The 12,432-nt window shown below is 55.1% G+C and overlaps 3 non-coding genes across 3 annotated transcripts; all 3 read left to right on the plus strand.

Moving 5' to 3' along the window:
- Positions 1-1,655: 1,655 nt before the first annotated feature.
- TRNAT-GGU (transfer RNA threonine (anticodon GGU)) lies at positions 1,656-1,729 on the plus strand. Its single transcript has one exon. It is a non-coding gene; the product is annotated as a tRNA-Thr (tRNA).
- A 3,754-nt stretch (positions 1,730-5,483) lies between these two features.
- Positions 5,484-5,557, plus strand: TRNAT-GGU (transfer RNA threonine (anticodon GGU)). The gene has a single exon. It is a non-coding gene; the product is annotated as a tRNA-Thr (tRNA).
- Positions 5,558-7,981: 2,424 nt separating this feature from the next.
- On the plus strand, positions 7,982-8,055 carry TRNAT-GGU (transfer RNA threonine (anticodon GGU)). Its single transcript has one exon. It is a non-coding gene; the product is annotated as a tRNA-Thr (tRNA).
- Positions 8,056-12,432: the final 4,377 nt, after the last annotated feature.

Consider the following 12,432-nt stretch of genomic DNA (forward strand, 5'->3'; position numbering starts at 1 on the left):
CCGAAAGGTTGGAAGTTCGAGCCCTCCCGAGGGTGGTGTGTCGCATTTTTATCTTTGCGCTCATAGCTTTGGAGGAATGTTTTGATGGACGTGAGAGTGCAGCGCGGCTGCCTCCGCGGCGCAATCGGTAACAAGTTCGGCTCTTAACCGAAAGGTTGGAAGTTCGAGCCCTCCCGAAGGCGGTGTGTCGCATTTTTATCTTTGCGCTGATAGCTTTGGAGGAATGTTCTGACGGTCGTGAGAGTGCAGCACGACTGCCTGCGCGGCGCAATCGGCTAACGAGTTCGGCTCTTAACCGAAAGGTTGAAAGTTCGAGCCCTCCCGGGGGCGGTGTGTCGCATTTTTTTCTTTGCGCTGATAGCTTTGGAGGATTGTTCTGACTGTGGTGAGAGAGCAGCACGACTGCCTCCGTGGCGCGATCGGCTAGCGCGTTCGGCTCTTAACCGAAAGGTTGGAAATTCCAGCCCTCCCGAGGGTGGTGTGTCGCATTTTTTTCTTTGCGCTGATAGCATTGGAGGAATGTTCTGACGGTCGTGAGAGTGCAGCACGACTGCCTCCGCAGCGCAATCGGCTAACGAGTTCAGTTCGGCTCTTAACCGAAATGTTGGAAGTTCGAGCCCTCCCGAGGGCGGTGTGTCGCATTTTTATCTTTGCGCTGATAGCTTTGGAGGAAATTTTTGACGGTCGTGAGAGCGCAGCGCGGCTGCCTTCGCGGCGCAATCGGTAACGAGTTCGGCTCTTAACCGAAAGGTTGGAAGTTCGAGCCCTCCCGAAGGCGGTGTGTCGCATTTTTATCTTTGCGCTGATAGCTTTGGAGGAATGTTCTGACGGTCGTGAGAGTGCAGCACGACTGCCTGCGCGGCGCAATCGGCTAACGAGTTTGGCTCTTAACCGAAAGGTTGGAAGTTCGAGCCCTCCCGAGGGTGGTGTGTCGCATTTTTATCTTTGCGCTCATAGCTTTGGAGGAATGTTTTGATGGACGTGAGAGTGCAGCGCGGCTGCCTCCACGGCGCAATCGGTAACAAGTTCGGCTCTTAATCGAAAGGTTGGAAGTTCGAGCCCTCCCGAAGGCGGTGTGTCGCATTTTTATCTTTGCGCTCACAGCTTTGGAGGAATGTTTTGACGGTCGTGAAAGTGCAGCGCGGCTGCCTCCGCGGCGCAATCGGTAACGAGTTCGGCTCTTAACCGAAAGTTTGGAGGTTCGAGCCCTCCCGAGGGCGGTGTGTCGCTTTTTTTTCTTTGCGCTGATAGCTTTGGAGAAAAAGAGGTTCGAGCCCTCCTGGGGGCGGTGTGTCGCTTTTTTTACGCTGATAGCTTTTGAGAAAGGTTCTGACGGTGGTGAGAAAGCAGCACGACTGCCTCTGTCGCGCAAGCGTCTAGCGCTTTCGGCTGTTACCGGAAAGGTTGGAAGTTCGAGCCCTCCCGGGGGCGGTGTCTGTTGCTTTATTCTCTTTGCACTGATGACTTTGGAGGAATGTTCTTACGGTCGTGAGAGTGCAGCACGACTGCCTCCGCAGCGCAATCAGCTAACGAGTTCGGCTCTCAACCAAAATGTTGGAAGTTCGAGCCCTCCCGAGGATGGTGTGTCGCATTTTAATCTTTGCGCTCATAGCTTTGGAGGAATGTTTTGACGGTCGTGAAAGTGCAGCGCGGCTGCCTCCGTGGCGCAATCGGCTATCGCGTCCGGCTGGTAACCGAAAGGTTGGAGGTTCGAGACCTCCCGGGGGTGGTGTGTCGCTTTTTTTTCTTTGCGCTGATAGCTTTGGAGAAAAAGAGGTTCGAGCCCTCCTGGGGGCGGTGTGTCGCTTTTTTTACGCTGATAGCTTTTGAGAAAGGTTCTGACGGTGGTGAGAGAGCAGCACGACTGCCTCTGTCGCGCAAGCGTCTAGCGCTTTCGGCTGTTACCGGAAAGGTTGGAAGTTCGAGCCCTCCCGGGGGTGGTGTCTGTTGCTTTTTTCTCATTGCACTGATGACTTTGGAGGAATGTTCTGACGGTCGTGAGAGTGCAGCACGACTGCCTCCGCAGCGCAATCAGCTAACGAGTTCGGCTCTCAACCAAAAGGTTGGAAGTTCGAGCCCTCCCGAGGACGGTGTGACGCATTTTTATCTTTGCGCTCATAGCTTTGGAGGAATGTGCGGATGGTCGGGAGAGTGCAGCACGACTGCCTCCGCGGCGCAATCGGTAACGAGTTCGGCTCTAAAGCGAAAGGTTGGACGTTCGAGGCCTCCCTGGGGGCGGTGTGTCGCATTTTTATCTTTGCGCTCATAGCTTTGGAGGAATGTTTTGACGATAGTGAGAGTGCAGCGTGGCTGCCTCCGCGGCGCAATCGGTAACGAGTTCGGCTCTTAACCGAAAGGTTGGAAGTTCGAGCCTTCCCGAGGGCGGTGTGTCGCATTTTTATCTTTGCGCTGATAGCTTTGGAGGAATGTTCTGATGGTCGTGAGAGTGCAGCACGACTGCCTCCGCGGCGCAATCGGCTAACGTGTTCGGCTCTTAACCGAAAGGTTGGAAGTTCGAGCGCTCCCGGGGGCGGTGTGTCGCATTTTTTTCTTTGCGCTGATAGCTTTGGAGGATTGTTCTGACGGTGGTGAGAGAGCAGCACGACTGCCTCCGTGGCGCGATCGGCTAGCGTGTTCGGCTCTTAACCGAAAGGTTAGACGTTCGAGGCCTCCCGAGGGCGGTGTGTCGCATTTTTATCTTTGCGCTCATAGCTTTGGAGGAATGTTCTGATGGTCGTGAGAGTGCAGCACGACTGCCTCCGCGGCGCAATCGGCTAACGTGTTCAGCTCTTAACCGAAAGGTTGGAAGTTCGAGCCCTCCCGAGGGCGGTGTGTCGCATTTTTATCTTTGCGCTCATAGCTTTGGAGGAATGTTTTGACGGTCGTGAGAGTGCAGCGCGGCTGCCTCCACGGCGCAATCGCTAACGAGTTCGTCTCTTAACCGAAAGGTTGGAAATTCCAGCCCTCCCGAGGGTGGTGTGTCGCATTTTTTTCTTTGCGCTGATAGCTTTGGAGGAATGTTCTGACGGTCGTGAGAGTGCAGCACGACTGCCTGCGCGGCGCAATCGGCTAACGTGTTCGGCTCTTAACCGAAAGGTTGGAAGTTCGAGCGCTCCCGGGGGCGGTGTGTCGCATTTTTTTCTTTGCGCTGATAGCTTTGGAGGATTGTTCTGACGGTGGTGAGAGAGCAGCACGACTGCCTCCGCGGCGCAATCGGCTAACGTGTTCAGCTCTTAACCGAAAGGTTGGAAGTTCGAGCCCTCCCGAGGGCGGTGTGTCGCATTTTTATCTTTGCGCTCATAGCTTTGGAGGAATGTTTTGACGGTCGTGAGAGTGCAGCACGACTGCCTCCGCGGCGCAATCGGTAACGAGTTCGGCTCTTAACCGAAAGGTTGGAAGTTCGAGCCTTCCCGAGGGCGGTGTGTCGCATTTTTATCTTTGCGCTGATAGCTTTGGAGGAATGTTCTGATGGTCGTGAGAGTGCAGCACGACTGCCTCCGCGGCGCAATCGGCTAACGTGTTCGGCTCTTAACCGAAAGGTTGGAAGTTCGAGCGCTCCCGGGGGCGGTGTGTCGCATTTTTTTCTTTGCGCTGATAGCTTTGGAGGATTGTTCTGACGGTGGTGAGAGAGCAGCACGACTGCCTCCGTGGCGCGATCGGCTAGCGTGTTCGGCTCTTAACCGAAAGGTTAGACGTTCGAGGCCTCCCGAGGGCGGTGTGTCGCATTTTTATCTTTGCGCTGATAGCTTTGGAGGAATGTTCTGACGGTCGTGAGAGTGCAGCACGACTGCCTGCGCGGCGCAATCGGCTAACGAGTTTGGCTCTTAACCGAAAGGTTGGAAGTTCGAGCCCTCCCGAGGGTGGTGTGTCGCATTTTTATCTTTGCGCTCATAGCTTTGGAGGAATGTTTTGATGGACGTGAGAGTGCAGCGCGGCTGCCTCCGCGGCGCAATCGGTAACAAGTTCGGCTCTTAACCGAAAGGTTGGAAGTTCGAGCCCTCCCGAAGGCGGTGTGTCGCATTTTTATCTTTGCGCTGATAGCTTTGGAGGAATGTTCTGACGGTCGTGAGAGTGCAGCACGACTGCCTGCGCGGCGCAATCGGCTAACGAGTTCGGCTCTTAACCGAAAGGTTGAAAGTTCGAGCCCTCCCGGGGGCGGTGTGTCGCATTTTTTTCTTTGCGCTGATAGCTTTGGAGGATTGTTCTGACTGTGGTGAGAGAGCAGCACGACTGCCTCCGTGGCGCGATCGGCTAGCGCGTTCGGCTCTTAACCGAAAGGTTGGAAATTCCAGCCCTCCCGAGGGTGGTGTGTCGCATTTTTTTCTTTGCGCTGATAGCATTGGAGGAATGTTCTGACGGTCGTGAGAGTGCAGCACGACTGCCTCCGCAGCGCAATCGGCTAACGAGTTCAGTTCGGCTCTTAACCGAAATGTTGGAAGTTCGAGCCCTCCCGAGGGCGGTGTGTCGCATTTTTATCTTTGCGCTGATAGCTTTGGAGGAAATTTTTGACGGTCGTGAGAGCGCAGCGCGGCTGCCTTCGCGGCGCAATCGGTAACGAGTTCGGCTCTTAACCGAAAGGTTGGAAGTTCGAGCCCTCCCGAAGGCGGTGTGTCGCATTTTTATCTTTGCGCTGATAGCTTTGGAGGAATGTTCTGACGGTCGTGAGAGTGCAGCACGACTGCCTGCGCGGCGCAATCGGCTAACGAGTTTGGCTCTTAACCGAAAGGTTGGAAGTTCGAGCCCTCCCGAGGGTGGTGTGTCGCATTTTTATCTTTGCGCTCATAGCTTTGGAGGAATGTTTTGATGGACGTGAGAGTGCAGCGCGGCTGCCTCCACGGCGCAATCGGTAACAAGTTCGGCTCTTAATCGAAAGGTTGGAAGTTCGAGCCCTCCCGAAGGCGGTGTGTCGCATTTTTATCTTTGCGCTCACAGCTTTGGAGGAATGTTTTGACGGTCGTGAAAGTGCAGCGCGGCTGCCTCCGCGGCGCAATCGGTAACGAGTTCGGCTCTTAACCGAAAGTTTGGAGGTTCGAGCCCTCCCGAGGGCGGTGTGTCGCTTTTTTTTCTTTGCGCTGATAGCTTTGGAGAAAAAGAGGTTCGAGCCCTCCTGGGGGCGGTGTGTCGCTTTTTTTACGCTGATAGCTTTTGAGAAAGGTTCTGACGGTGGTGAGAAAGCAGCACGACTGCCTCTGTCGCGCAAGCGTCTAGCGCTTTCGGCTGTTACCGGAAAGGTTGGAAGTTCGAGCCCTCCCGGGGGCGGTGTCTGTTGCTTTATTCTCTTTGCACTGATGACTTTGGAGGAATGTTCTTACGGTCGTGAGAGTGCAGCACGACTGCCTCCGCAGCGCAATCAGCTAACGAGTTCGGCTCTCAACCAAAATGTTGGAAGTTCGAGCCCTCCCGAGGATGGTGTGTCGCATTTTAATCTTTGCGCTCATAGCTTTGGAGGAATGTTTTGACGGTCGTGAAAGTGCAGCGCGGCTGCCTCCGTGGCGCAATCGGCTATCGCGTCCGGCTGGTAACCGAAAGGTTGGAGGTTCGAGACCTCCCGGGGGTGGTGTGTCGCTTTTTTTTCTTTGCGCTGATAGCTTTGGAGAAAAAGAGGTTCGAGCCCTCCTGGGGGCGGTGTGTCGCTTTTTTTACGCTGATAGCTTTTGAGAAAGGTTCTGACGGTGGTGAGAGAGCAGCACGACTGCCTCTGTCGCGCAAGCGTCTAGCGCTTTCGGCTGTTACCGGAAAGGTTGGAAGTTCGAGCCCTCCCGGGGGTGGTGTCTGTTGCTTTTTTCTCATTGCACTGATGACTTTGGAGGAATGTTCTGACGGTCGTGAGAGTGCAGCACGACTGCCTCCGCAGCGCAATCAGCTAACGAGTTCGGCTCTCAACCAAAAGGTTGGAAGTTCGAGCCCTCCCGAGGACGGTGTGACGCATTTTTATCTTTGCGCTCATAGCTTTGGAGGAATGTGCGGATGGTCGGGAGAGTGCAGCACGACTGCCTCCGCGGCGCAATCGGTAACGAGTTCGGCTCTAAAGCGAAAGGTTGGACGTTCGAGGCCTCCCTGGGGGCGGTGTGTCGCATTTTTATCTTTGCGCTCATAGCTTTGGAGGAATGTTTTGACGATAGTGAGAGTGCAGCGTGGCTGCCTCCGCGGCGCAATCGGTAACGAGTTCGGCTCTTAACCGAAAGGTTGGAAGTTCGAGCCTTCCCGAGGGCGGTGTGTCGCATTTTTATCTTTGCGCTGATAGCTTTGGAGGAATGTTCTGATGGTCGTGAGAGTGCAGCACGACTGCCTCCGCGGCGCAATCGGCTAACGTGTTCGGCTCTTAACCGAAAGGTTGGAAGTTCGAGCGCTCCCGGGGGCGGTGTGTCGCATTTTTTTCTTTGCGCTGATAGCTTTGGAGGATTGTTCTGACGGTGGTGAGAGAGCAGCACGACTGCCTCCGTGGCGCGATCGGCTAGCGTGTTCGGCTCTTAACCGAAAGGTTAGACGTTCGAGGCCTCCCGAGGGCGGTGTGTCGCATTTTTATCTTTGCGCTCATAGCTTTGGAGGAATGTTCTGATGGTCGTGAGAGTGCAGCACGACTGCCTCCGCGGCGCAATCGGCTAACGTGTTCAGCTCTTAACCGAAAGGTTGGAAGTTCGAGCCCTCCCGAGGGCGGTGTGTCGCATTTTTATCTTTGCGCTCATAGCTTTGGAGGAATGTTTTGACGGTCGTGAGAGTGCAGCGCGGCTGCCTCCACGGCGCAATCGCTAACGAGTTCGTCTCTTAACCGAAAGGTTGGAAATTCCAGCCCTCCCGAGGGTGGTGTGTCGCATTTTTTTCTTTGCGCTGATAGCTTTGGAGGAATGTTCTGACGGTCGTGAGAGTGCAGCACGACTGCCTCCGCAGCGCAATCGGCTAACGAGTTCAGTTCGGCTCTTAACCGAAATGTTGGAAGTTCGAGCCCTCCCGAGGGCGGTGTGTCGCATTTTTATCTTTGCGCTGATAGCTTTGGAGGAAATTTTTGACGGTCGTGAGAGCGCAGCGCGGCTGCCTTCGCGGCGCAATCGGTAACGAGTTCGGCTCTTAACCGAAAGGTTGGAAGTTCGAGCCCTCCCGAAGGCGGTGTGTCGCATTTTTATCTTTGCGCTGATAGCTTTGGAGGAATGTTCTGACGGTCGTGAGAGTGCAGCACGACTGCCTGCGCGGCGCAATCGGCTAACGAGTTTGGCTCTTAACCGAAAGGTTGGAAGTTCGAGCCCTCCCGAGGGTGGTGTGTCGCATTTTTATCTTTGCGCTCATAGCTTTGGAGGAATGTTTTGATGGACGTGAGAGTGCAGCGCGGCTGCCTCCGCGGCGCAATCGGTAACAAGTTCGGCTCTTAACCGAAAGGTTGGAAGTTCGAGCCCTCCCGAAGGCGGTGTGTCGCATTTTTATCTTTGCGCTCACAGCTTTGGAGGAATGTTTTGACGGTCGTGAAAGTGCAGCGCGGCTGCCTCCGCGGCGCAATCGGTAACGAGTTCGGCTCTTAACCGAAAGTTTGGAGGTTCGAGCCCTCCCGAGGGCGGTGTGTCGCTTTTTTTTCTTTGCGCTGATAGCTTTGGAGAAAAAGAGGTTCGAGCCCTCCTGGGGGCGGTGTGTCGCTTTTTTTACGCTGATAGCTTTTGAGAAAGGTTCTGACGGTGGTGAGAAAGCAGCACGACTGCCTCTGTCGCGCAAGCGTCTAGCGCTTTCGGCTGTTACCGGAAAGGTTGAAAGTTCGAGCCCTCCCGGGGGCGGTGTCTGTTGCTTTTTTCTCTTTGCACTGATGACTTTGGAGGAATGTTCTTACGGTCGTGAGAGTGCAGCACGACTGCCTCCGCAGCGCAATCAGCTAACGAGTTCGGCTCTCAACCAAAAGGTTGGAAGTTCGAGCCCTCCCGAGGATGGTGTGTCGCATTTTTATCTTTGCGCTCATAGCTTTGGAGGAATGTTTTGACGGTCGTGAAAGTGCAGCGCGGCTGCCTCCGTGGCGCAATCGGCTATCGCGTCCGGCTGGTAACCGAAAGGTTGGAGGTTCGAGACCTCCCGGGGGTGGTGTGTCGCTTTTTTTTCTTTGCGCTGATAGCTTTGGAGAAAAAGAGGTTCGAGCCCTCCTGGGGGCGGTGTGTCGCTTTTTTTACGCTGATAGCTTTTGAGAAAGGTTCTGACGGTGGTGAGAGAGCAGCACGACTGCCTCTGTCGCGCAAGCGTCTAGCGCTTTCGGCTGTTACCGGAAAGGTTGGAAGTTCGAGCCCTCCCGGGGGTGGTGTCTGTTGCTTTTTTCTCATTGCACTGATGACTTTGGAGGAATGTTCTGACGGTCGTGAGAGTGCAGCACGACTGCCTCCGCAGCGCAATCAGCTAACGAGTTCGGCTCTCAACCAAAAGGTTGGAAGTTCGAGCCCTCCCGAGGACGGTGTGACGCATTTTTATCTTTGCGCTCATAGCTTTGGAGGAATGTGCGGATGGTCGGGAGAGTGCAGCACGACTGCCTCCGCGGCGCAATCGGTAACGAGTTCGGCTCTAAAGCGAAAGGTTGGACGTTCGAGGCCTCCCTGGGGGCGGTGTGTCGCATTTTTATCTTTGCGCTCATAGCTTTGGAGGAATGTTTTGACGATAGTGAGAGTGCAGCGTGGCTGCCTCCGCGGCGCAATCGGTAACGAGTTCGGCTCTTAACCGAAAGGTTGGAAGTTCGAGCCCTCCCGAGGGCGGTGTGTCGCATTTTTATCTTTGCGCTGATAGCTTTGGAGGAATGTTCTGATGGTCGTGAGAGTGCAGCACGACTGCCTCCGCGGCGCAATCGGCTAACGTGTTCGGCTCTTAACCGAAAGGTTGAAAGTTCGAGCGCTCCCGGGGGCGGTGTGTCGCATTTTTTTCTTTGCGCTGATAGCTTTGGAGGATTGTTCTGACGGTGGTGAGAGAGCAGCACGACTGCCTCCGTGGCGCGATCGGCTAGCGTGTTCGGCTCTTAACCGAAAGGTTAGACGTTCGAGGCCTCCCGAGGGCGGTGTGTCGCATTTTTATCTTTGCGCTCATAGCTTTGGAGGAATGTTCTGATGGTCGTGAGAGTGCAGCACGACTGCCTCCGCGGCGCAATCGGCTAACGTGTTCAGCTCTTAACCGAAAGGTTGGAAGTTCGAGCCCTCCCGAGGGCGGTGTGTCGCATTTTTATCTTTGCGCTCATAGCTTTGGAGGAATGTTTTGACGGTCGTGAGAGTGCAGCGCGGCTGCCTCCACGGCGCAATCGCTAACGAGTTCGTCTCTTAACCGAAAGGTTGGAAATTCCAGCCCTCCCGAGGGTGGTGTGTCGCATTTTTTTCTTTGCGCTGATAGCTTTGGAGGAATGTTCTGACGGTCGTGAGAGTGCAGCACGACTGCCTCCGCAGCGCAATCGGCTAACGAGTTCAGTTCGGCTCTTAACCGAAATGTTGGAAGTTCGAGCCCTCCCGAGGGCGGTGTGTCGCATTTTTATCTTTGCGCTGATAGCTTTGGAGGAAATTTTTGACGGTCGTGAGAGCGCAGCGCGGCTGCCTTCGCGGCGCAATCGGTAACGAGTTCGGCTCTTAACCGAAAGGTTGGAAGTTCGAGCCCTCCCGAAGGCGGTGTGTCGTACTTTTATCTTTGCGCTGATAGCTTTGGAGGAATGTTCTGACGGTCGTGAGAGTGCAGCACGACTGCCTGCGCGGCGCAGTCGGCTAACGAGTTTGGCTCTTAACCGAAAGGTTGGAAGTTCGAGCCCTCCCGAGGGTGGTGTGTCACATTTTTATCTTTGCGCTCATAGCTTTGGAGGAATGTTTTGATGGACGTGAGAGTGCAGCGCGGCTGCCTCCGCGGCGCAATCGGTAACAAGTTCGGCTCTTAACCGAAAGGTTGGAAGTTCGAGCCCTCCCGAAGGCGGTGTGTCGCATTTTTATCTTTGCGCTGATAGCTTTGGAGGAATGTTCTGACGGTCGTGAGAGTGCAGCACGACTGCCTGCGCGGCGCAATCGGCTAACGAGTTCGGCTCTTAACCGAAAGGTTGAAAGTTCGAGCCCTCTCGGGGGCGGTGTGTCGCATTTTTTTCTTTGCGCTGATAGCTTTGGAGGATTGTTCTGACGGTGGTGAGAGAGCAGCACGACTGCCTCCGTGGCGCGATCGGCTAGCGCGTTCGGCTCTTAACCGAAGGGTTAGACGTTCGAGGCCTCCCGAGGGCGGTGTGTCGCATTTTTATCTTTGCGCTCATAGCTTTGGAGGAATGTTCTGATGGTCGTGAGAGTGCAGCACGACTGCCTCCGCGGCGCAATCGGCTAACGTGTTCAGCTCTTAACCGAAAGGTTGGAAGTTCGAGCCCTCCCGAGGGCGGTGTGTCGCATTTTTATCTTTGCGCTCATAGCTTTGGAGGAATGTTTTGACGGTCGTGAGAGTGCAGCGCGGCTGCCTCCACGGCGCAATCGCTAACGAGTTCGTCTCTTAACCGAAAGGTTGGAAATTCCAGCCCTCCCGAGGGTGGTGTGTCGCATTTTTTTCTTTGCGCTGATAGCTTTGGAGGAATGTTCTGACGGTCGTGAGAGTGCAGCACGACTGCCTCCGCAGCGCAATCGGCTAACGAGTTCAGTTCGGCTCTTAACCGAAATGTTGGAAGTTCGAGCCCTCCCGAGGGCGGTGTGTCGCATTTTTATCTTTGCGCTCATAGCTTTGGAGGAAATTTTTGACGGTCGGAGAGCGCAGCACGGCTGCCTCCGCGGCGCAATCGGTAACGAGTTCGGCTCTTAACCGAAAGGTTGGAAGTTCGAGCCCTCCCGAAGGCGGTGTGTCGCATTTTTATCTTTGCGCTGATAGCTTTGGAGGAATGTTCTGACGGTCGTGAGAGTGCAGCACGACTGCCTGCGCGGCGCAATCGGCTAACGAGTTTGGCTCTTAACCGAAAAGTTGGAAGTTCGAGCCCTCTCGAGGGTGGTGTGTCGCATTTTTATCTTTGCGCTCATAGCTTTGGAGGAATGTTTTGATGGACGTGAGAGTGCAGCGCGGCTGCCTCCGCGGCGCAATCGGTAACAAGTTCGGCTCTTAACCGAAAGGTTGGAAGTTCGAGCCCTCCCGAAGGCGGTGTGTCGCATTTTTATCTTTGCGCTGATAGCTTTGGAGGAATGTTCTGACGGTCGTGAGAGTGCAGCACGACTGCCTGTGCGGCGCAATCGGCTAACGAGTTCGGCTCTTAACCGAAAGGTTGGAAGTTCGAGCCCTGCCGAGGGTGGTGTGTCGCATTTTTATCTTTGCGCTCATAGCTTTGGAGGAATGTTTTGACGGACGTGAGAGTGCAGCGCGGCTGCCTGCGCGGCGCAATCGGTAACGAGTTCGGCTCTTAACCGAAAGGTTGGAGGTTCGAGGCCTCCCGGGGGCGGTGTGTCGCATTTTTATCTTCGCGCTCATAGCTCTGGAGGAATGTTTTGATGGTCTGGAGAGTGCAGCGCGGCTGCCTCCGCGGCGCAATCGGTAACAAGTTCGGCTCTTAACCGAAAGGTTGGAAGTTCGAGCCCTCCCGAAGGCGGTGTGTCGCATTTTTACCTTTGCGCTGATAGCTTTGGAGGAATGTTCTGACGGTCGTGAGAGTGCAGCACGACTGCCTGCGCGGCGCAATCGGCTAACTAGTTCGGCTCTTAACCGAAAGGTTGGAAGTTCGAGCCCTCCCGAGGGTGGTGTGTCGCATTTTTATCTTTGCGCTCATAGCTTTGGAGGAATGTTTTGACGGACGTGAGAGTGCAGCGCGGCTGCCTCCGCGGTGCAATCGGCTAACGAGTTCGGCTCTAAACTGAAAGGTTGGGGGTTCAAGGCCTCCCGGGGGCGGTGTGTCGCATTTTTATCTTCGCGCTCATAGCTCTGGAGGAATGTTTTGATGGTCTTGAGAGTGCAGCGCGGCTGCCTCCGCGGCGCAATCGGTAACAAGTTCAGCTCTTAACCGAAAGGTTGGAAGTTCGAGCCCTCCCGAAGGCGGTGTGTCGCATGTTTATCTGTGCGCTGATAGCTTTGGAGGAATGTTCTGACGGTCGTGAGAGTGCAGCACGACTGCCTGCGCGGCGCAATCGGCGAACGAGTTCGGCTCTTACCCGAAAGGTTGGAAGTTCGAGCCCTCCCGAGGGTGGTGTGTGGCATTTTTATCTTTGCGCTCATAGCTTTGAAGGAATGTTTTGACAGACGTGAGAGTGCAGCGCGGCTGCCTGCGCGGCGCAATCGGTAACGAGTTCGGCTCTTAACCGAAAGGTTGGAGGTTCGAGGCCTCCCGGGGGCGGTGTGTCGCATTTTTATGTTTGCGTTCATAGCTTTGGAGGAATGTTTTGACGGTCGTGAGAGTGCAGCGCGGCTGCCTCCGCGGCGCAATCGGTAACGAGTTCGTCTCTTAACCGAAAGGTTGGAGGTTCGAGCCCTCCCAGTGGCGGTGTGTCGCATTTTTTTCTTTGC

Source organism: Rhipicephalus microplus, unplaced genomic scaffold (genome assembly GCF_043290135.1).
Source record: "Rhipicephalus microplus isolate Deutch F79 unplaced genomic scaffold, USDA_Rmic scaffold_297, whole genome shotgun sequence".
Lineage (NCBI taxonomy): Eukaryota > Metazoa > Arthropoda > Arachnida > Ixodida > Ixodidae > Rhipicephalus > Rhipicephalus microplus.